This window comes from Oncorhynchus masou, unplaced genomic scaffold, assembly GCF_036934945.1.
Source record: "Oncorhynchus masou masou isolate Uvic2021 unplaced genomic scaffold, UVic_Omas_1.1 unplaced_scaffold_5142, whole genome shotgun sequence".
Classification (NCBI taxonomy): Eukaryota; Metazoa; Chordata; class Actinopteri; order Salmoniformes; family Salmonidae; genus Oncorhynchus; species Oncorhynchus masou.
The window spans coordinates 1-23513 of NW_027011546.1; the positions used below are offsets into that span (position 1 = coordinate 1).

General features: G+C 50.3%; 1 long non-coding RNA gene across 1 annotated transcript; it reads right to left on the reverse strand.

The window, feature by feature from the left end:
* Positions 1–3471: 3471 nt before the first annotated feature.
* LOC135535779 (uncharacterized) lies at positions 3472–22152 on the reverse strand. The gene is made up of 5 exons (XR_010454879.1): positions 22100–22152; positions 18613–18664; positions 18463–18532; positions 15648–15832; positions 3472–3692 (listed from the first exon to the last, which is right to left on the reverse strand). It is a non-coding gene; the product is annotated as an uncharacterized LOC135535779 (long non-coding RNA).
* Positions 22153–23513: the final 1361 nt, after the last annotated feature.

A 23513-nucleotide genomic window follows, 5' to 3' on the forward strand; every position in this document is an offset into this window, starting at 1 on the left:
GTAATATGTACATGGAGGTAGGGGTACACGTTAGTCGAGGTAATTGAGGTAATATGTACATGTAGGTAGGGGTAAAGTGACTATACATAGATAATAAACAAGTAATTGAGGTAATATGTACATGTATGTAGGGGTACAGTGACTATACATAGATAATAAACAGGTAATTGAGGTAATATGTACATGTATGTAGGGGTAAAGTGACTATACATAGATAATAAACAGGTAATTGAGGTAATATGTACATGTAGGTAGGGGTAAAGTGACTGTACATAGATAATAAACAGGTTAGTTGAGGCAATTGAGGTAATATGTACATGGAGGTAGGGGTACACGTTAGTCGAGGTAATTGAGGTAATATGTACATGTAGGTAGGGGTAAAGTGATTATACATAGATAATAAACAGGTAATTGAGGTAATATGTACATGTATGTAGGGGTAAAGTGACTATACATAGATAATAAACAGGTAATTGAGGTAATATGTACATGTATGTAGGGGTAAAGTGACTATACATAGATAATAAACAGGTAAATGAGGTAATATGTACATGTAGGTAGGGGTAAAGTGACTATACATAGATAATAAACAGGTAATTGAGGTAATATGTACATGTATGTAGGGGTAAAGTGACTATACATAGATAATAAACAGGTAAATGAGGTAATATGTACATGTAGGTAGGGGTAAAGTGACTATACATAGATAATAAACAGGTAATTGAGGTAATATGTACATGTATGTAGGGGTAAAGTGACTATACATAGATAATAAACAGGTAATTGAGGTAATATGTACATGTATGTAGGGGTAAAGTGACTATACATAGATAATAAACAGGTAATTGAGGTAATATGTACATGTATGTAAGGGTAAAGTGACTATACATAGATAATAAACAGGTAATTGAGGTAATATGTACATGTAGGTAGTGGTAAAGTGACTGTACATAGATAATAAACAGGTTAGTTGAGGTAATTGAGGTAATATGTACATGTATGTAAGGGTAAAGTGACTATACATAGATAATAAACAGGTTAGTCAAGGTAATTGAGGTAATATGTACATGGAGGTAGGGGTACACGTTAGTCGAGGTAATTGAGGTAATATGTACATGTATGTAGGGGTAAAGTGGCTGTACATAGATAATAAACAGGTTAGTTGAGGTAATTGAGGTAATATGTACATGTATGTAGGGGTAAAGGGACTATACATAGATAATAAACAGGTAATTGAGGTAATATGTACATGTAGGTAGGGGTAAAGTGACTATACATAGATAATAAACAGGTAATTGAGGTAATATGTACATGTAGGTAGGGGTAAAGTGACTATACATAGATAATAAACAGGTAATTGAGGTAATATGTACATGTATGTAGGGGTAAAGTGACTATACATAGATAATAAACAGGTAAATGAGGTAATATGTACATGTAGGTAGGGGTAAAGTGACTATACATAGATAATAAACAGGTAATTGAGGTAATATGTACATGTAGGTAGGGGTAAAGTGACTATACATAGATAATAAACAGGTAATTGAGGTAATATGTACATGTATGTAGGGGTAAAGTGACTATACATAGATAATAAACAGGTAAATGAGGTAATATGTACATGTAGGTAGGGGTAAAGTGACTATACATAGATAATAAACAGAGTAGCAGCAGTGTTAAAACGGGGGTGAATGTAAATAGCCCAGGTAGACATCTGGTTAACTGTTCAGGAGTCTAATGGCTCGGGGGTAGAAGCTGTTAAGGAGCCTTTTGAACCGAGACTTGGTGCTCCGGTACCGCTTGCCGTGCGGTAGCAGAGAGAACGGTTTATGACTGGGGTGGCTGGAGTCTTTCACAAAGGGCCTTCCTCTGACACCACCTGGTATAGAGGTCCTGGATGGCTGGAAGCTTTGCCCCAGTGATGTACTGGGCCGTACGCACTACCCTCTGTAGCGTCTTGCGTCAGATGCCAAGCAGTTTCCATACCAACCAGTCAGGATGCTCTCGGTGGTGCAGCTGTAGAAATTGAGGATCCGAGGACCCATACCAAATTCTTTCATTCACTGTCTCCCTTCTCTCCTCTTCTGTCAAAGCACCTGCACACTTCCAGACATGGATTTGACATGGATGGACAGTCCCTCTGGGCAATGCTTACACGAACCCTATGCTTTCAAATCCTAGCGTGACGACACTATTTTTGGGTGGGTAGGTGGGTGTCTGCGGGACAGGTGTAGGTGGGTGTCTGCGGGACAGGCGTGTGTGGGTGTCTGCGGGACAGGCGTGTGTGGGTGTCTGCGGGTCATGTGTGTGTGTTGGTCTGCGGGACGGGTGTGTGTGTGGGTCTGCAGGACGCGTATGTGTGGGTCTGCAGGACGGGTATGTGTGGGTGACTGCGGGACAGGTGTGTGTGTTGGTCTGCAGGACAGGTGTATGTGTGGGTCTGCAGGACGGGTATGTGTGGGTGTCTGCGGGACAGGTGTATGTGTGGGTCTGCGGGACAGGTGTATGTGTGGGTCTGCGGGACAGGTGTATGTGTGGGTCTGCGGGACAGGTGTATGTGTGGGTCTGCGGGACAGGTGTAAGAGTGGGTCTGCAGGACAGGTGTATGTGTGGGTCTGCAGGACAGGTGTATGTGTGGGTCTGCAGGACAGGTGTATGTGTGGGTCTGCAGGACAGGTGTATGTGTGGGTCTGCAGGACAGGTGTATGTGTGGGTCTGCAGGACAGGTGTATGTGTGGGTCTGCAGGACAGGTGTATGTGTGGGTCTGCAGGACAGGTGTATGTGTGGGTCTGCAGGACAGGTGTATGTGTGGGTCTACAGGACAGGTGTATGTGTGGGTCTGCAGGACAGGTGTATGTATGGGTCTGCAGGACAGGTGTATGTGTGGGTCTGCAGGACAGGTGTATGTGTGGGTCTACAGGACAGGTGTATGTGTGGGTCTGCAGGACAGGTGTATGTATGGGTCTGCAGGACAGGTGTATGTGTGGGTCTGCAGGACAGGTGTATGTGTGGGTCTGCGGGACAGGTGTATGTGTGGGTCTGCAGGACAGGTGTATGTGTGGGTCTGCAGGACAGGTGTATGTGTGGGTCTGCAGGACAGGTGTATGTGTGGGTCTGCAGGACAGGTGTATGTGTGGGTCTGCAGGACCCGAACGGGGGTTAATGTATAAAAAATGTATAAAAAAAACAACTGCACAAAATATCGAATGACAGACTGGGCACTGCCCCCCTCCCTCTCTATTCTCTGGAATACAAAAACGCAGTCTGAATCCAGGTAGCTAACACATGGAGCACGAACAGCAGAGTCTCTGGCACGACTTCCAACGACTGTGTGGAGAGAGAAACCAACAGAACAATACATAGCCTGTTACAAAAGAACAGAAGCAATGAAATAGAGCTCATTCTGTTCTGAGCACTGTTCTGATATCAACTCAGAGAGAAAACACACAACCACATATTGGCAATGGAGATATTGTAGATTCCTTTATTCATTCGTTTCATGTTTTTGAACTCTTGTAAAACTATTTGAAGTGCACACTGGATTCACAATGGGTTTGAATACATCACAATCCACTTTGAGCCTGGAATTTCATGTTAATAAAAAGGTAGGGGGAACAGTGTGTTGGGGCGTCCGCTCTGTATGTCCCTCTATGGTAGCCGTAGTCATCTGATCACAATCCTCATTTCTTACCTGGAGACAATAAAAACATAATATCAGAGGAAATAACAGTTGGATCTTATAAAACTTTATTGAGACACACAAGTCTTAACAACCACGAAAAATGTCCAAAGAAATGTGTTTTCCTTAATCAGCACTGTAACATGTTGACTTTCAGTCAGAAAAACTACTAGGCATATAACCTGTTATAAACTGTTAAGAAGCTTGTTAGGCCTATAACCTGTTATAAACTGTTAAGAAGCTTGTTAGGCCTATAACCCGTTAAACTGTTAAGAAGGAAGCTTGCTAGGCCTATTATAACCCATTATACACTGTTAAGAAGGAAGCTTGCTAGGCCTATTATAACCTGTTGTTAAGAAAGAAGCTTGCTAGGCCTATTATAACCCATTATACACTGTTAAGAAAGAAGCTTGCTAGGCCTATCGTAACCCGTTATACACTGTTAAGAAGCTTGCTAGGCTATTATAACCTGTTATACAATGTTAAGAAGGAAGCTTGCTAGGCCTATTATACACTGTTAAGAAGGAAGCTTGCTAGGCCTATTATACACTGTTAAGAAAGAAGCTTGCTAAGCCTATTATACACTGTTAAGAAGGAAGCTTGCTAGGCCTATCGTAACCCATTATACACTGTTAAGAAGGAAGCTTGCTAGGCCTATTATAACCTGTTATACACTGTTAAGAAGGAAGCTTGCTAGGCCTATCGTAACCCATTATACACTGTTAAGAAGGAAGCTTGCTAGGCCTATCGTAACCCATTATACACTGTTAAGAAGGAAGCTTGTTAGGAAGCTAGCTTGTTAGGCCTATCGTAACCCATTATAAACTGTTAAGAAGGAAGCTTGCTAGGCCTATTATAACCTGTTATACACTGTTAAGAAGGAAGCTTGCTAGGCCTATTATAACCTGTTATACACTGTTAAGAAGGAAGCTTGCTAGGCCTATCGTAACCCATTATACACGGTTAAGAAGGAAGCTTGCTAGGCCTATTATAACCTGTTATACACTGTTAAGAAGGAAGCTTGCTAGGCCTATCGTAACCCATTATACACTGTTAAGAAGGAAGCTTGCTAGGCCTATTGTAACCCATTATACACTGTTAAGAAGGAAGCTTGCTAGGCCTATCGTAACCCATTATACACTGTTAAGAAGGAAGCTTGCTAGGCCTATTGTAACCCATTATACACTGTTAAGAAGGAAGCTTGCTAGGCCTATCGTAACCCATTATACACTGTTAAGAAGGAAGCTTGCTAGGCCTATTATAACCCATTATACACTGTTAAGAAGGAAGCTTGCTAGGCCTATCATAACCCATTATACACTGTTAAGAAGGAAGCTTGCTAGGCCTATTATACACTGTTAAGAAGGAAGCTTGCTAGGCCTATCGTAACCCATTATACACTGTTAAGAAGGAAGCTTGCTAGGCCTATTATACACTGTTAAGAAGGAAGCTTGCTAGGCCTATTATAACCTGTTATACACTGTTAAGAAGGAAGCTTGCTTGAATATCAAAGTGTTAACAGACTCTTCCAGACATGGAATTCTGTTTAACTATTCAGACTCATCACCATCTTGAGACAAACCAGAATTGGAATTATATTGGCACAAACACACATTAGTCTCTTCTCTTCTCAACACACACACACACACACACACACACACACACACCCCACCACTCCTATGATGGAGAGGGATAGACTGGGAGTGTGTGTGTCCTGGTTTGGCTCAAGACGCCGATGAATCTGAAGAATAGACATACAGACAATTCCTGGTCTGGAAGCATCTGGAAGAGTTCTGGACTGAAGTGGGAATCTGGTGTTGAATAAAGAACACATCAGAGTAACTGATATAATGGCCTACAGACAACCAGTTAGTCAGAGAGGAAGACAATCAGACAGTCAGAGAAGAAGACAGGCAGACAACCAGTTAGACAGTCAGAGAGGAAGACAGGCAGACAACCAGTTAGACAGTCAGAGAGGAAGACAGGCAGACAATCAGTTAGACAGTCAGAGAGGGAGACAGTTAGACAGTCAGAGAGGAAGACAGGCAGACAATCAGTTAGACAGTCAGAGAGGGAGACAGGCAGACAATCAGTTAGACAGTCAGACAACCAGTTAGACAGTCAGAGAGGGAGACAGGCAGACAACCAGTTAGACAGTCAGAGAGAATGACAGGCAGACAAGCAGTTAGACAGTCACATAGACAAGCACAAATAAAGAGAAACAGAGACAGACAGGCCACGTCTCACTGAAAGCCAAACAGTGTCTCCCTTCCCCCAGACCCATCCACCCTTCATCCCTTCCCCATCCACCCTTCATCCCTTCCCCCAGACCCATCCACCCTTCATCCCTTCCCCCAGACCCATCCACCCTTCATCCCTTCCCCCAGACCCATCCAACCTTCATCCCTTCCCCCAGACCCATCCACCCTTCATCCATTCCCCAGACCCATCCACCCTTCATCCCTTCCCCCAGACCCATCCACCCTTCATCCCTTCCCCCAGACCCATCCACCCTTCATCCCTTCCCCCAGTCCCATCCACCCCTCATCCCTTCCCCCAGACCCATCCACCCTTCATCCCTTCCCCCAGACCCATCCACCCTTCATCCCTTCCCCCAGACCCATCCACCCTTCATCCCTTCCCCCAGACCCATCCACCCTTCATCCCTTCCCCATCCACCCTTCATCCCTTCCCCAGACCCATCCACCCTTCATCCCTTCCCCCAGACCCATCCACCCTTCATCCCTTCCCCCAGACCCATCCACCCTTCATCCCTTCCCCATCCACCCTTCATCCCTTCCCCCAGACCCATCCACCCTTCATCCCTTCCCCCAGTCCCATCCACCCTTCATCCCTACCCCCAGACCCATCCACCCTTCCCCCAGACCCATCCACCCTTCATCCCTTCCCCCAGACCCATCCACCCTTCATCCCTTCCCCATCCACCCTTCATCCCTTCCCCCAGACCCATCCACCCTTCCCCCCTTCCCCCAGACCCATCCACCCTTCATCCCTTCCCCCAGGCCAATCCACCCTTCATCCCTTCCCCATCCACCCTTCATCCCTTCCCCCAGACCCATCCACCCTTCATCCCTTCCCCCAGACCCATCCACCCTTCATCCCTTCCCCCAGACCCATCCACCCTTCATCCCTTCCCCCAGACCCATCCACCCTTCATCCCTTCCCCCAGACCCATCCACCCTTCATCCCTTCCCCTAGACCCATCCACCCTTCATCCCTTCCCCTAGACCCATCCACCCTTCATCCCTTCCCCCAGACCCATCCACCCTTCATCCCTTCCCCCAGACCCATCCACCCTTCATCCCTTCCCCTAGACCCATCCACCCTTCATCCCTTCCCCCAGGCCAATCCACCCTTCATCCCTTCATCCCTTCCCCATCCACCCTTCATCCCTTCCCCCAGACCCATCCACCCTTCATCCCTTCCCCCAGACCCATCCACCCTTCATCCCTTCCCCCAGACCCATCCACCCTTCATCCCTTCCCCAGACCCATCTACCCTTCATCCCTTCCCCCAGACCCATCCACCCTTCATCCCTTCCCCCAGACCCATCCACCCTTCATCCCTTCCCCCAGACCCATCCACCCTTCATCCCTTCCCCAGACCCATCCACCCTTCATCCCTTCCCCCAGACCCATCCACCCTTCATCCCTTCCCCCAGACCCATCCACCCTTCATCCCTTCCCCCAGACCCATCCACCCTTCATCCCTTCCCCCAGACCCATCCACCCTTCATCCCTTCCCCCAGACCCATCCACCCTTCATCCCTTCCCCCAGACCCATCCACCCTTCATCCCTTTCCCCAAACCATCCACATGTAGTCCACAATGCCATCCTGTCTCCTCCCCTCCTCTCTCTTTCTTTTTAATTAGACTTTCTTATTTGATAAAGAGGAGCACGATGCCAGCCACAGCTCCCACGCCAGCAGAAAACACTACAACAACTAGCCACAGCTCCCACGCCAGCAGAAAACACTACAACTAGCCACAGCTCCCACGCCAGCAGAAAACACTACAACTAGCCACAGCTCCCACATCACCGGAAAACACTACAACAACTAGCCACAGCTCCCACATCACCAGAAAACACTACAACAACTAGCCACAGCTCCCACATCACCAGAAAACACTACAACAACTAGCCACAGCTCCCACGTCACCAGAAAACACTACAACAACTAGCCACAGCTCCCACATCACCAGAAAACACTACAACAACTAGCCACAGCTCCCACGCCACTAGAAAACACTACAACAACTAGCCACAGCTCCCACATCACCAGAAAACACTACAACAACTAGCCACAGCTCCCACATCACCAGAAAACAATACAACAACTAGTGAGACCATCCTTCCCACAAACAAAACAGAAAAACAACCAAAACAGCTGGAGCACTGCGACCACCAGCTCCACCACAACACAGCAACCCCAGTCTCCGGAGCGCCAGACAACAGGGGCCCGCAGTGTTTCATGTGGCCCAGAACGGAGAACTCTGACTGGGGCTGCGTGTCAGCAGAGGTCCCCTGGGGGTGGAGGCGAAACCATCCTGAACTAATAAATGTGTGTGTAAAGGGGCGTGTACCGTCCCCAGAACAGCATCCTTATCTTTTGACTCATCTGGCGATTCTTTTTCAACACTTCCTGTTGACTGTGGTTTTAAAGAGGGCCCTTCGGAGTGTCGTTAGTGTGTGTGTGTGTGTAGTTAGTGTGTGTGTGTGTGTGTGAGTGTAGTTAGTGTGTGTGTGTGTGTAGTTAGTGTGTGTGTGTGTGTGTGTGTGTGTAGTTAGTGTGTGTGTGTGTAGTTAGTGTGTGTGTGTGTGTGTAGTTAGTGTGTGTGTGTGTAGTTAGTGTGTGTGTGTGTGTGTGTGTGTGTGTGTGTGTGTGTGTGTGTGTGTGTGTGTGTGTGTGTGTGTGTGTGTGTAGGAATGTGTTAAAATCTGCAATGGATTCATGTTTGAAAACAAGGTGGGTGACTTTCAGGGCTGCATGATTTGGACCAACATGTTGAATTGTGATTTTTGATTTGTGACAGATATTGCAATTGTGAATTGAGATTTTAACTTGGTAATTCCACCAGACATGGTTAAAACAAGGTTCAGGGTAGAGAACTAAACTGAGATGCTATGAATTCATACATAGTGAGCTAACTAAATACGCAACCAGTTAATAGAATTTGAATTATAGGTCAAAGTGCCTTAAAAACCTGTAGCACGTAGCCTAGCGACTGCCACCCTGTTGAAGACATGCTGAAATACTGCCACCCTGTTGAAGACATGCTGAAATACTGCCACCCTGTTGAAGACATGCTGAAATACTGCCACCCCGCTGAAGACATGCTGAAATACTGCCACCCTGTTGAAGACATGCTGAAATACTGCCACCCTGTTGAAGACATGCTGAAATACTGCCACCCTGTTGAAGACATGCTGAAATACTGCCACCCTGTTGAAGACATGCAGAAATACTGCCACCCTGTTGAAGACATGCTGAAATACTGCCACCCTGTTGAAGACATGCAGAAATACTGCCACCCTGTTGAAGACATGCTGAAATACTGCCACCATGTTGAAGACATGCTGAAATACTGCCACCCTGCTGAAGACATGCTGAAATACTGCCACCCTGCTGAAGACATGCTGAAATACTGCCACCCTGCTGAAGACATGCTGAAATACTGCCACCCCCCTGAAGACATGCTGAAATACTGCCACCCTGTTGAAGACATGCTGAAATACTGCCACCCCCCTGAAGACATGCTGAAATACTGCCACCCTGTTGAAGACATGCTGAAATACTGCCACCCCACTGAAGACATGCTGAAATACTGCCACCCTGTTGAAGACATGCTGAAATACTGCCACCCTGTTGAAGACATGCTGAAATACTGCCACCCTGTTGAAGACATGCTGAAATACTGCCACCCTGTTGAAGACATGCTGAAATACTGCCACCCCCCTGAAGACATGCTGAAATACTGCCACTCTGTTGAAGACATGCTGAAATACTGCCACCCTGTTGAAGACATGCTGAAATACTGCCACCCCCCTGAAGACATGCTGAAATACTGCCACCCTGTTGAAGACATGCTGAAATACTGCCACCCCCTGAAGACATGCTGAAATACTGCCACCCCGCTGAAGACATGCTGAAATACTGCCACCCTGTTGAAGACATGCTGAAATACTGCCACCCTGTTGAAGACATGCTGAAATACTGCCACCCTGTTGAAGACATGCTGAAATACTGCCACCCTGTTGAAGACATGCTGAAATACTGCCACCCTGTTGAAGACATGCTGAAATACTGCCACCCTGTTGAAGACATGCTGAAATACTGCCACCCCGCTGAAGACATGCTGAAATACTGCCACCCTGTTGAAGACATGCTGAAATACTGCCACCCTGTTGAAGACATGCTGAAATACTGCCACCCCACTGAAGACATGCTGAAATACTGCCACCCCACTGAAGACATGCTGAAATACTGCCACCCTGTTGAAGACATGCTGAAATACTGCCACCCTGTTGAAGGCATGCTGAAATACTGCCACCCTGTTGAAGACATGCTGAAATACTGCCACCCTGCTGAAGGACATGCTGAAATACTGCCACCCCCCTGAAGACATGCTGAAATACTGCCACCCTGTTGAAGACATGCTGAAATACTGCCACCCTGTTGAAGACATGCTGAAATACTGCCACCCTGTTGAAGACATGCTGAAATACTGCCACCCCACTGAAGACATGCTGAAATACTGCCACCCCACTGAAGACATGCTGAAATACTGCCACCCTGTTGAAGACATGCTGAAATACTGCCACCCTGTTGAAGACATGCTGAAATACTGCCACCCGGTTGAAGACATGCTGAAATACTGCCACCCCACTGAAGACATGCTGAAATACTGCCACCCCCCTGAAGACATGCTGAAATACTGCCACCCCCCTGAAGACATGCTGAAATACTGCCACCCCACTGAAGACATGCTGAAATACTGCCACCCCACTGAAGACATGCTGAAATACTGCCACCCTGTTGAAGACATGCTGAAATACTGCCACCCCGCTGAAGACATGCTGAAATACTGCCACCCCACTGAAGACATGCTGAAATACTGCCACCCTGTTGAAGACATGCTGAAATACTGCCACCCTGTTGAAGACATGCTGAAATACTGCCACCCCTGAAGACATTGAAGACATGCTGAAATACTGCCACCCTGTTGAAGACATGCTGAAATACTGCCACCCTGTTGAAGACATGCTGAAATACTGCCACCCTGTTGAAGACATGCTGAAATACTGCCACCCTGTTGAAGACATGCTGAAATACTGCCACCCTGTTGAAGACATGCTGAAATACTGCCACCCTGTTGAAGACATGCTGAAATACTGCCACCCTGTTGAAGACATGCTGAAATACTGCCACCCTGTTGAAGACATGCTGAAATACTGCCACCCTGTTGAAGACATGCTGAAATACTGCCACCCTGTTGAAGACATGCTGAAATACTGCTGAAGACATGCTGAAACCCTGTTGAAGACATGCTGAAATACTGCCACCCTGTTGAAGACATGCAGAAATACTGCCACCCCACTGAAGACATGCTGAAATACTGCCACCCCACTGAAGACATGCTGAAATACTGCCACCCCGCTGAAGACATGCTGAAATACTGCCACCCCCCTGAAGACATGCTGAAATACTGCCACCCTGTTGAAGACATGCTGAAATACTGCCACCCCCCTGAAGACATGCTGAAATACTGCCACCCTGCTGAAGACATGCTGAAATACTGCCACCCCCCTGAAGACATGCTGAAATACTGCCACCCTGTTGAAGACATGCTGAAATACTGCCACCCCCCTGAAGACATGCTGAAATACTGCCACCCTGTTGAAGACATGCTGAAATACTGCCACCCCCCTGAAGACATGCTGAAATACTGCCACCCTGTTGAAGACATGCTGAAATACTGCCACCCTGCTGAAGACATGCTGAAATACTGCCACCCCACTGAAGACATGCTGAAATACTGCCACCCTGTTGAAGACATGCTGAAATACTGCCACCCCACTGAAGACATGCTGAAATACTGCCACCCCACTGAAGACATGCTGAAATACTGCCACCCCGCTGAAGACATGCTGAAATACTGCCACCCTGTTGAAGACATGCTGAAATACTGCCACCCTGTTGAAGACGTGCTGAAATACTGCCACCCTGCTGAAGACATGCTGAAATACTGCCACCCCGCTGAAGACATGCTGAAATACTGCCACCCTGTTGAAGACATGCTGAAATACTGCCACCCTGTTGAAGACATGCTGAAATACTGCCACCCCCCTGAAGACATGCTGAAATACTGCCACCCCGCTGAAGACATGCTGAAATACTGCCACCCCGCTGAAGACATGCTGAAATACTGCCACCCCCCTGAAGACATGCTGAAATACTGCCACCCTGTTGAAGACATGCTGAAATACTGCCACCCCGCTGAAGACATGCTGAAATACTGCCACCCTGTTGAAGACATGCTGAAATACTGCCACCCCCCTGAAGACATGCTGAAATACTGCCACCCTGTTGAAGACATGCTGAAATACTGCCACCCCCCTGAAGACATGCTGAAATACTGCCACCCTGTTGAAGACATGCTGAAATACTGCCACCCTGTTGAAGACATGCTGAAATACTGCCACCCTGTTGAAGACATGCTGAAATACTGCCACCCTGTTGAAGACATGCTGAAATACTGCCACCCCCTGAAGACATGCTGAAATACTGCCACCCTGTTGAAGACATGCTGAAATACTGCCACCCTGTTGAAGACATGCTGAAATACTGCCACCCTGTTGAAGACATGCTGAAATACTGCCACCCCACTGAAGACATGCTGAAATACTGCCACCCCCCTGAAGACATGCTGAAATACTGCCACCCTGCTGAAGACATGCTGAAATACTGCCACCCTGTTGAAGACATGCCGAAATACTGCCACCCTGTTGAAGACATGCTGAAATACTGCCACCCTGTTGAAGACATGCTGAAATACTGCCACCCTGTTGAAGACATGCTGAAATACTGCCACCCTGTTGAAGACATGCTGAAATACTGCCACCCTGTTGAAGACATGCTGAAATACTGCCACCCCCCTGAAGACATGCTGAAATACTGCCACCCCACTGAAGACATGCTGAAATACTGCCACCCTGTTGAAGACATGCTGAAATACTGCCACCCCACTGAAGACATGCTGAAATACTGCCACCCTGTTGAAGACATGCTGAAATACTGCCACCCCCCTGAAGACATGCTGAAATACTGCCACCCTGTTGAAGACATGCTGAAATACTGCCACCCTGTTGAAGACATGCTGAAATACTGCCACCCTGTTGAAGACATGCTGAAATACTGCCACCCTGTTGAAGACATGCTGAAATACTGCCACCCCCTGAAGACATGCTGAAATACTGCCACCCTGCTGAAGACATGCTGAAATACTGCCACCCCACTGAAGACATGCTGAAATACTGCCACCCCACTGAAGACATGCTGAAATACTGCCACCCTGTTGAAGACATGCTGAAATACTGCCACCCCCTGAAGACATGCTGAAATACTGCCACCCTGTTGAAGACATGCTGAAATACTGCCACCCTGTTGAAGACATGCTGAAATACTGCCACCCCACTGAAGACATGCTGAAATACTGCCACCCCACTGAAGACATGCTGAAATACTGCCACCCTGCTGAAGACATGCTGAAATACTGCCACCCTGTTGAAGACATGCTGAAATACTGCCACCCCACTGAAGACATGCTGAAATACTGCCACCCCGCTGAAGACATGCTGAAATACTGCCACCCCACTGAAGACATGCTGAAATACTGCCACCCCACTGAAGACATGCTGAAATACTGCCCCCCCACTGAAGACATGCTGAAATACTGCCACCCTGTTGAAGACATGCTGAAATACTGCCACCCCACTGAAGACATGCTGAAATACTGCCACCCCACTGAAGACATGCTGAAATACTGCCACCCCACTGAAGACATGCTGAAATACTGCCACCCCACTGAAGACATGCTGAAATACTGCCTCCCCACTGAAGACATGCTGAAATACTGCCACCCTGTTGAAGACATGCTGAAATACTGCCACCCTGTTGAAGACATGCTGAAATACTGCCACCCTGTTGAAGACATGCTGAAATACTGCCTCCCCACTGAAGACATGCTGAAATACTGCCACCCCACTGAAGACATGCTGAAATACTGCCACCCTGTTGAAGACATGCTGAAATACTGCCTCCCCACTGAAGACATGCTGAAATACTGCCACCCCCCTGAAGACATGCTGAAATACTGCCACCCTGTTGAAGACATGCTGAAATACTGCCACCCTGCTGAAGACATGCTGAAATACTGCCACCCCCTGAAGACATGCTGAAATACTGCCACCCTGCTGAAGACATGCTGAAATACTGCCACCCCACTGAAGACATGCCCAAGAGTTTCTCCTACTGTACTGTCTTTGGTAAAGCCCCAGAGTTTTCCCTACTGTACTGTCTTTGGTAAAGCCCCAGAGTTTTCCCTACTGTACTGTCTTTGGTAAAGCCCTCCCTCTCCTCACCAACATCTAACTGGGCACTTTAAGCAGGGGACCCTTGTGATTGGCCAGCATGTGTATGCCATGCAGAGAGTGAGAGAGCCCGCTTGTGATTGGTCAGCATCCTCTGTGCAGAGGGAATGAACGGAGTCCAGCGCATCTCATTAGAGGAGGTAGTGTGGTCTCGTTGTTGTATCAATGAAGGGTCAAATAAAGGGGAACATCGCAGCCTCTTGCGACGTTATACATCACGTCCATATGGCAGGTTGGATGTGAATAATCACGTGGCCCACCAGCGTGGCCTCTCTATGTCAGTGTGAACAGGGTCAGCATGCTGAAGAGGGAAACTACAGTCTCATCACATAGGAGACTGAACAGATGAACGAGGAATTGACAATCCATTCATGTTAGGATAAACTCTCCCTTTAAAACAATTATAATAATTTGGTAGGTGCTTATAATTGTCCTATTTCACACTTGTAGTGTGTAGCAGTGTGTAATTGGTTAACGTGTGTGTAATTGGTTAATGTGTGTGTAGCAGTGTGTAATTGGTTAATGTGTGTGTAGCAGTGTGTAATTGGTTAATGTGTGTGTAGCAGTGTGTAAGTGGTTAATGTGTGTGTAGCAGTGTGTAATTGGTTAAAGTATGTGTAGCAGTGTGTAATTGGTTAATGAGTGTGTAGCAGTGTGTAATTGGATAACGTGTGTGTAGCAGTGTGTAATTGGTTAATGAGTGTGTAGCAGTGTGTAAGTGGTTAATGTGTGTGTAGCAGTGTGTAAGTGGTTAATGTGTGTGTAGCAGTGTGTAAGTGGTTAATGTGTGTGTAGCAGTGTGTAAGTGGTTAATGTGTGTGTAGCAGTGTGTAAGTGGTTAATGTGTGTGTAGCAGATCCTAACCCCGAGACATCCACAGAGTGAGTGGGGGGCTAAGTGCCTTGCTCAGGGGCACAACGGCAGATTGTTCACCGTGTCGGCTCCAGCATTATGAACCAGCGACCTTTTGGCTACTGGCCCAACGCTCTGACCTCGAGGCTTCCTGCCGTCCTGGTGGAATTAGATCTGTCACACTCTTTAACAAGACGGAGAATTGCTGATGTTACCTTTATCCGTTAGGTAATAGGTCATTTTATAGTGACCTACCCCTTTAACCCTTTATCAGTTAGGTAATAGGTCATTTTAGAGTGACCTACCCCTTTAACCCTTTATCCGTTAGGTAATAGGTCATTTTAGAGTGACCTACCCCTTTAACCCTTTATCAGTTAGGTAATAGTAGGTCATTTTAGAGTGACCTCCCCTTTAACCCTTCAACAGGTCTGATTGGTAGTGTACCTGGCAGTTTGAGCCACTTGGGGACCTTGCCGGTGTCCGTCCTGACTGGTTTGGTGGCCTGGCTGTGTGTGTTCGGCTCCTCCTCCTCCTCCTCAATCTCCCTGGTCCCCGCGGGGGTATCTGGAAGGGGCTCCTCTGTTACCATGGAAGAGAAGGAGGAGGGGGGCGAAGACCTGGGCATACAGCTGAGAGGGGGGGAGAGAGAGAGAGGGTGAGGAGAGAGGGGGGGAGAGAGAGGGAGGGAGAGAGAGAGGGTGAGGAGAGAGGGGGAGAGAGAGAGGGTGAGGAGAGAGAGAGGGTGAGGAGAGAAGGGGGAGAGAGAGAGAGGGTGAGAGAGGGGGGAGAGAGAGAGAGGGGAGAGAGAGAGGGTGAGGAGAGAGAGGGGAGAGAGAGAGGGTGAGGAGAGAGGGGTGAGGAGAGAGGGGGAGAGAGAGGGTGAGGAGAGAGGGGGAGAGAGAGGGTGAGGAGAGAGGGGAGAGAGAGAGGGTGAGGAGAGAGGGGGAGAGAGAGAGGGTGAGGAGAGAGGGGAGAGAGAGGGTGAGTAGAGAGGGGGAGAGAGAGGGTGAGTAGAGAGGGGGAGAGAGAGGGTGAGGGAGAGGGGGAGAGAGAGAGGGTGAGGAGAGAGGGGGGAGAGAGGGTGGGGAGAGAGAGGGGGGGGAGAGAGGGTGAGGAGGGGGAGAGAGAGGGTGAGGAGAGAGGGTGAGGAGAGAGGGGGAGAGAGGGGGTGAGGAGAGAGGGGGAGAGAGGGAGGGGAGAGAGGGGGAGAGGGGGGAGAGAGGGGGGAGAGAGAGGGGGAGAGGGAGGGGGAGAGAGGGTGAGGAGAGAGGGTGAGGAATGAAGGGAGAGAGGGTGAGGAGAGAGGGGGAGGGAGAGGGTGAGGAGAGAGGGTGGAGAGAGAGGGTGAGGAGAGAGGGGGGAGAGAGAGGGTGAGGAGAGAGGGTGAGGAATGAAGGGAGAGAGGGTGAGGGAGAGGGTGATGAGAGAGGGTGAGGGAGAGGGGGAGAGAGAGGGGGAGAGAGAGGGGGAGAGAGAGGGGGAGAGAGAGGGGGAGAGAGAGGGGGAGGAGAGGGGGGAGAGAGAGGGTGAGGAGAGAGGGGGAGAGAGAGGGGGGAGAGAGAGGGTGAGGAGGAGAGGGGGAGAGAGAGGGGAGGAATGAAGGGGAGAGAGAGGGTGAGGGAGAGGGGGAGAGAGAAAGGGTGAGGAGAGAGGGGGAGAGAGGGGTGAGGGAGAGGGGGAGGAGAGAGGGGGGAGAGCGAGGGGAGGAATGAAGGGAGAGAGAAAGGGAAGGAGGAGAGGAAAGAGCATTCAGTCCACAGGATTTCATCAGATGTGTATTCTGAACACAGACACACTTCCTGTACTTTAAATTCTCAAAACCAATCTCTCTCTCGACCCCAACTCAGGGAAAGACATTTCTGGACTCTCCAGATGGGGCAGAGGACGTGTTTGGGGAGCGGTGTGTGTGTGTGTGTGTGTGTGTGTGTCCCAGGGGGTTCAGGCTCTTTCATGTGGCCAGGACTAGTGACCTCAGAGGTTAGGAAAGGTCATGACACCACTATCGCATGACTTCCTGTCCAGGAGATGGAACAAACACATCCTCTCCTGACAGAACAACATTTCACCTTTGACCCGGGTGCCACATTATCAATAACTTAAACGTCCCTCTCTCTCTCTTTCCCTCCACTATGTCAATATCTCTCTCTCTTACCCCCCTTTCCCACTCCTCCTCTCTCTCTCACCCTCCCTCCCTCACAGAAGTAGGGGAGAGGTAGAAGGTGCCCTGGCATCTCCCACTCCTCCTCTCTCTCTCACCCTCCCTCCCTCACAGAAGTAGGGGAGAGGTAGAAGGTGCCCTGGCATCTCCCACTCCTCCTCTCTCTCTCACCCTCCCTCACAGAAGTAGGGGAGAGGTAGAAGGTGCCCTGGCATCCCCTTTGAAGCTAATGGTGGAATTAGGGACAGGAGGAGAGAGATGAGGAGTGGTAAAGAGAGGAGTGGATGGATGAAAGGGGGAGGTGGGTTAATGAGGTGGTGTGTCCTCGACTGATGGTGGAGGGGGCAACAGGTGGGGGTCAGATTGGGGAAATGGCTCTATCTTTAGAGGAGGGGGGAGGTGGGTTAATGAGGTGGTGTGTCCTCGACTGATGGTGGAGGGGGAACAGGTGGGGGTCAGATTGGGGAAATGGCTCTATCTTTAGAGGAGGGGGGAGGTGGGTTAATGAGGTGGTGTGTCCTCGACTGATGGTGGAGGGGGAACAGGTGGGGTCAGATTGGGGAAATGGCTCTATCTTTAGAGGAGGGGGGAGGTGGGTTAATGAGGTGGTGTGTCCTCGACTGATGGTGGAGGGGGACAGGTGGGGGTCAGATTGGGGAAATGGCTCTATCTTTAGAGGAGGGGGGAGGTGGGTTAATGAGGTGGTGTGTCCTCGACTGATGGTGGAGGGGGGACAGGTGGGGGTCAGATTGGGGAAATGGCTCTATCTTTAGAGGAGGGGGGAGGTGGGTTAATGAGGTGGTGTGTCCTCGACTGATGGTGGAGGGGGCAACAGGTGGGGGTCAGATTGGGGAAATGGCTCTATCTTTAGAGGAGGGGGGAGGTGGGGGGTGTGTCTGCACGTTTGGCCAGAACCCTTCAAAGGGATTCCGATGATGACAGCGCTGTGACAGGAAAATAGAGCCGTCACCCGGGGAAACACAGCCGAGCCGTGTTGCCACGACGATGGGGCAGTTCCACCAACAGGATGTTCTGATCCTCTCCTCACACACACAAATAAAATGTTGTTGTTTGGTTGTTAAATGTCAATAGTAGACTGACCCAGCAATGGCCTCGTCTGCTTGTAGGGCCGAGACACTGGAATCCAGGAGATGTCTCTCTAAGTAACTCTCTGTGGAGAGAGAACACACCTTCAGAACCATCTCATCCAAGGGAACACGTTGAAATCAAACCGAGGAAAGGGAGACGGACCTGTCTTGACGTCAGAGCCAAAGTAGACCAGGGCAGCAGGGAACAGGTCAGCCTGGAGAGAGAGAGAGACGCCCGTTTCAATCCACTTCTAACACTCAAACAGCTTCTTCACCAAACAGTGTGAAGTCGACCACTAACTGAAGGCTCATCGAGCGGCTGGGAAAACACCTTCACCGAGAGCCAAACAACAACCTGCATCACAAGCCCTGAAAGTCAAAGGTTTCCATGGTGCCGATGGCTGTAATGACTGACAGACTGGTGATTACAGGGTGGAAACAGACAGAGTTCAGTTATTATTCTGACTCTACTGTTTACCTGAGAGAGGTAGACAGACAGACCGTTAAACATATCTCTAGTGCTGTCTGCTGAGGATAGACACAGCCCCAAAACCTTCTCTCCCTGCCGTCCTTCCCACTTTGTCCTCTCTCTTACCCCCCTCTGTCCTCAGTCCTCTTCTGTCCTCTCTTTACCTCTCTCCCCCTGTCCTCTCTGTCTACCCCTCTCTCTACCCCTCTACCCTCAGTCCTCCCTCTGTCTGCTCTCTACCCCCTCTGTCGTTTCCCCACCCCCCTCTACTCTCAGTCCTCCCTCTGTCCTCTCTCTACCCCCCCGCTGTCCTCAGTCCTCCCGCTGTCCTCAGTCCTCCCGCTGTCCTCAGTCCTCCCGCTGTCCTCAGTCCTCCCGCTGTCCTCAGTCCTCCCGCTGTCCTCAGTCCTCCCGCTGTCCTCAGTCCTCCCTCTGTCCTCAGTCCTCCCTCTGTCCTCAGTCCTCCCTCTGTCCTCAGTCCTCCCTCTGTCCTCAGTCCTCCCTCTGTCCTCAGTCCTCCCTCTGTCCTCAGTCCTCCCTCTACCTCCCTCCCCACCCCTCTACCTACCCCTCTCCCCTCTCTCTACCCCCATCAGTCCTCTCTCTACCCCCCTCAGTCCTCTCTCTACCCGCCTCCTCACCCCTCTACCTACCCCTCTCCCCTCAGTCCTCTCTCTACCTCTCTCCCTCCAGTCCTTCTGGTTTCTATTATGGACAGAGCTGTTAATGACTATTATTAGAGACTCTTTGAACCAGAAACAATGTGTAGCAATGGGATAACAGACATTCCACCACTCTCTCCCTGGGCACAACATGCTCCCTTAGACTCTGGCCGTCTCCGTAGGCAGGGGAGATGGAGGGGAGGGCTGCTATCAGAGGCTGCTGGGATGGGAACATTCCTTCTGTCACATCACACAAAGTCATCGAAGAGTCTGTCTGTCTGTCTGTCTGTCTGCCTCTCTGCCTGTCTGTCTGCCTCTCTGCCTGTCTGTCTGCCTCTCTGCCTGTCTGTCTGCCTCTCTGCCTGTCTGTCTGCCTCTCTGCCTGTCTGTCTGCCTCTCTGCCTGTCTGTCTGTCTGTCTGCCTGCCTGCCTGTCTGTCTGTCAGATGGCTCCAGAATCTCTCTCCAGACTGGTGTGTACTTCTAAGGGTGTAATCGTGGCGATCTCTACACTCCCTGTGAATCTAATCCTTGCAACCTCACACATCAGACACCCCCATCTCTCCCTCCCCTCTGTCTTCCTCCCTCCAGATCAAACAGTGGTGAAGGTCAGTAGGGCAGAAAATGGACACAGAGAGAGGAGGAGGAGGACAGGAGAGAAAAGAGCAACAGATAGAGAGAGGAAGAGGAGGACAGGAGAGAAAAGAGCAACAGAGAGAGGAGCACAGGAGAGAAAAGAGCAACAGAGAGAGGAGGAGGAGGAGCACAGGAGAGAAAAGAGCAACAGAGAGGAGGAGGAGGACAGGAGAGAAAAGAGCAACAGAAAGAGGAGGAGCACAGGAGAGAAAAGAGCAACAGAGAGAGAGGAGGATGAGCACAGGAGAGAAAAGAGCAACAGAGAGAGAGGAGGAGGAGGACAGGAGAGAAAAGAGCAACAGAGAGAGAGGAGGAGGAGGACAGGAGAGAAAAGAGCAACAGAGAGAGAGGAGGAGGAGGAGGACGGGAGAGAAAAGAGCAACAGAGAGAGAGGAGGAGGAGGACGGGAGAGAAAAGAGCAACAGAGAGAGGAGGAGGAGGAGGAGGACAGGAGAGAAAAGAGCAACAGAGAGAGAGGAGGAGGAGGAGGACAGGAGAGAAAAGAGCAACAGATAGAGGAGGAGGAGGAGCACAGGAGAGAAAAGAGCAACAGAGAGAGAGAGAGGAGGAGGAGGAGGAGGACAGGAGAGAAAAGAGCAACAGAGAGAGATGAGGAGGAGGACAGGAGAGAAAAGAGCAACAGAGAGAGAGGAGGAGGAGGACGGGAGAGAAAAGAGCAACAGAGAGAGGAGGAGGAGGAGGACAGGAGAGAAAAGAGCAACAGAGAGAGGAGGAGGAGCACAGGAGAGAAAAGAGCAACAGAGAGAGAGGAGGAGGAGGAGGACAGGAGAGAAAAGAGCAACAGACAGAGAGAGGAGGAGGAGGAGGACAGGAGAGAAAAGAGCAACAGAGAGAGGAGGAGGAGGAGCACAGGAGAGAAAAGAGCAACAGAGAGAGAGAGGAAGAGGAGGAGGACAGGAGAGAAAAGAGCAACAGAGAGGGGAGGAGGAGGAGGAGAGGAGAGAAAAGAGCAACAGAGAGAGGAGGAGGAGGAGCACAGGAGAGAAAAGAGCAACAGAGAGAGAGAGGAAGAGGAGGAGGACAGGAGAAAAGAGCAACAGAGAGGGGAGGAGGAGGAGGACAGGAGAGAAAAGAGCAACAGAGAGAGAGAGGAGGAGGAGGACAGGAGAGAAAAGAGCAACAGAGAGAGAGAGGAGGAGGAGGAGGACAGGAGAGAAAAGAGCAACAGAGAGAGAGAGGAAGAGGAGGAGGACAGGAGAGAAAAGAGCAACAGAGAGAGAGAGGAAGAGGAGGAGGACAGGAGAGAAAAGAGCAACAGAGAGAGAGAGGAAGAGGAGGAGGACAGGAGAGAAAAGAGCAACAGAGAGAGAGAGGAGGAAGAGGAGGACAGGAGAGAAAAGAGCAACAGAGAGAGAGAGGAAGAGGAGGACAGGAGAGAAAAGAGCAACAGAGAGGGGAGGAGGAGGACAGGAGAGAAAAGAGCAACAGAGAGAGCGAGGAAGAGGAGGAGGACAGGAGAGAAAAGAGCAACAGAGAGAGAGAGGAAGAGGAGGACAGGAGAGAAAAGAGCAACAGAGAGAGAGAGGAGGAGGACGGGAGAGAAAAGAGCAACAGAGAGAGAGAGGAAGAGGAGGACAGGAGAGAAAAGAGCAACAGAGAGAGAGGAGGAGGAGGAAGAGGAGGACAGGAGAGAAAAGAGCAACAGAGAGAGAGATGTATTGTTCTGAAGCACATGATAATTCCTTGTGTTGTGTTGTCATTGTGTAGGGTTCATGTGATGTCTCCATGCTGTTTCAAACACACTACAACCCTAATTAATACTTTACACTGATTGGAGCAACAATACAAAAAGTTTACCAGTCCAATTTCATTCTGTTCTTTAGAGACATGGATAGTCTTATCTGTAGGGGGGGGGGGGCTTACCTGGAAGAGGGTGGCTGTTGGGTCCTCCAGAATGGTTTTAGGAGGAGCGATGACTGGAAGGGAGGAAAGAATCATTTTATATTTAAAATGAGAGAGATGGAGAGATTCTCCTCTCCCTCTCTGCCCCCCTCCCCTCCCCCCTGAGGACCTGAGCTCTAGGGGCCATGCCTCAGGACTCCTGGCTGTCCCTCCCCCCTGAGGACCTGAGCTCTAGGGGCCATGCCTCAGGACTCCCGTCTGTCCCTCCCCCTGAGGACCTGAGCTCTAGGGGCCATGCCTCAGGACTCCTGTCTGTCCCTCCCCCTGAGGACCTGAGCTCTAGGGCCATGCCTCCAGGACTCCTGTCTGTCCCTCCCCCCTGAGGACCTGAGCTCTAGGGGCCATGCCTCAGGACTCCTGTCTGTCCCTCCCCCCTGAGGACCTGAGCTCTAGGGGCCATGCCTCAGGACTCCTGGCTGTCCCTCCCCCCTGAGGACCTGAGCTCTAGGGCCATGCCTCAGGACTCCTGTCTGTCCCTCCCCCCTGAGGACCTGAGCTCTAGGGGCCATGCCTCAGGACTCCTGGCTGTCCCTCCCCCCTGAGGACCTGAGCTCTAGGGGCCATGCCTCAGGAGTCCTGTCTGTCCCTCCCCCCTGAGGACCTGAGCTCTAGGGCCATGCCTCAGGAGTCCTGTCTGTCCCTCCCCCCTGAGGACCTGAGCTCTAGGGCCATGCCTCAGGAGTCCTGTCTGTCCCTCCCCCCTGAGGACCTGAGCTCTAGGGGCCATGCCTCAGGAGTCCTGTCTGTCCCTCCCCCCTGAGGACCTGAGCTCTAGGGGCCATGCTGTCCCTCCCCCCTGAGGACCTGAGCTCTAGGGGCCATGCTGTCCCTCCCCCCTGAGGACCTGAGCTCTAGGGGCCATGCTGTCCCTCCCCCCTGAGGACCTGAGCTCTAGGGGCCATGCCTCAGGAGTCCTGTCTGTCCCTCCCCCCTGAGGACCTGAGCTCTAGGGGCCATGCCTCAGGAGTCCTGTCTGTCCCTCCCCCCTGAGGACCTGAGCTCTAGGGCCATGCCTCAGGAGTCCTGTCTGTCCCTCCCCCCTGAGGACCTGAGCTCTAGGGCCATGCCTCAGGAGTCCTGTCTGTCCCTCCCCCCTGAGGACCTGAGCTCTAGGGGCCATGCCTCAGGAGTCCTGTCTGTCCCTCCCCCCTGAGGACCTGAGCTCTAGGGGCCATGCCTCAGGAGTCCTGTCTGTCCCTCCCCCCTGAGGACCTGAGCTCTAGGGGCCATGCCTCAGGAGTCCTGTCTGTCCCTCCCCCCTGAGGACCTGAGCTCTAGGGCCATGCCTCAGGAGTCCTGGCTGTCCCTCCCCCCTGAGGACCTGAGCTCTAGGGCCATGCCTCAGGAGTCCTGGCTGTCCCTCCCCAGTCATGCT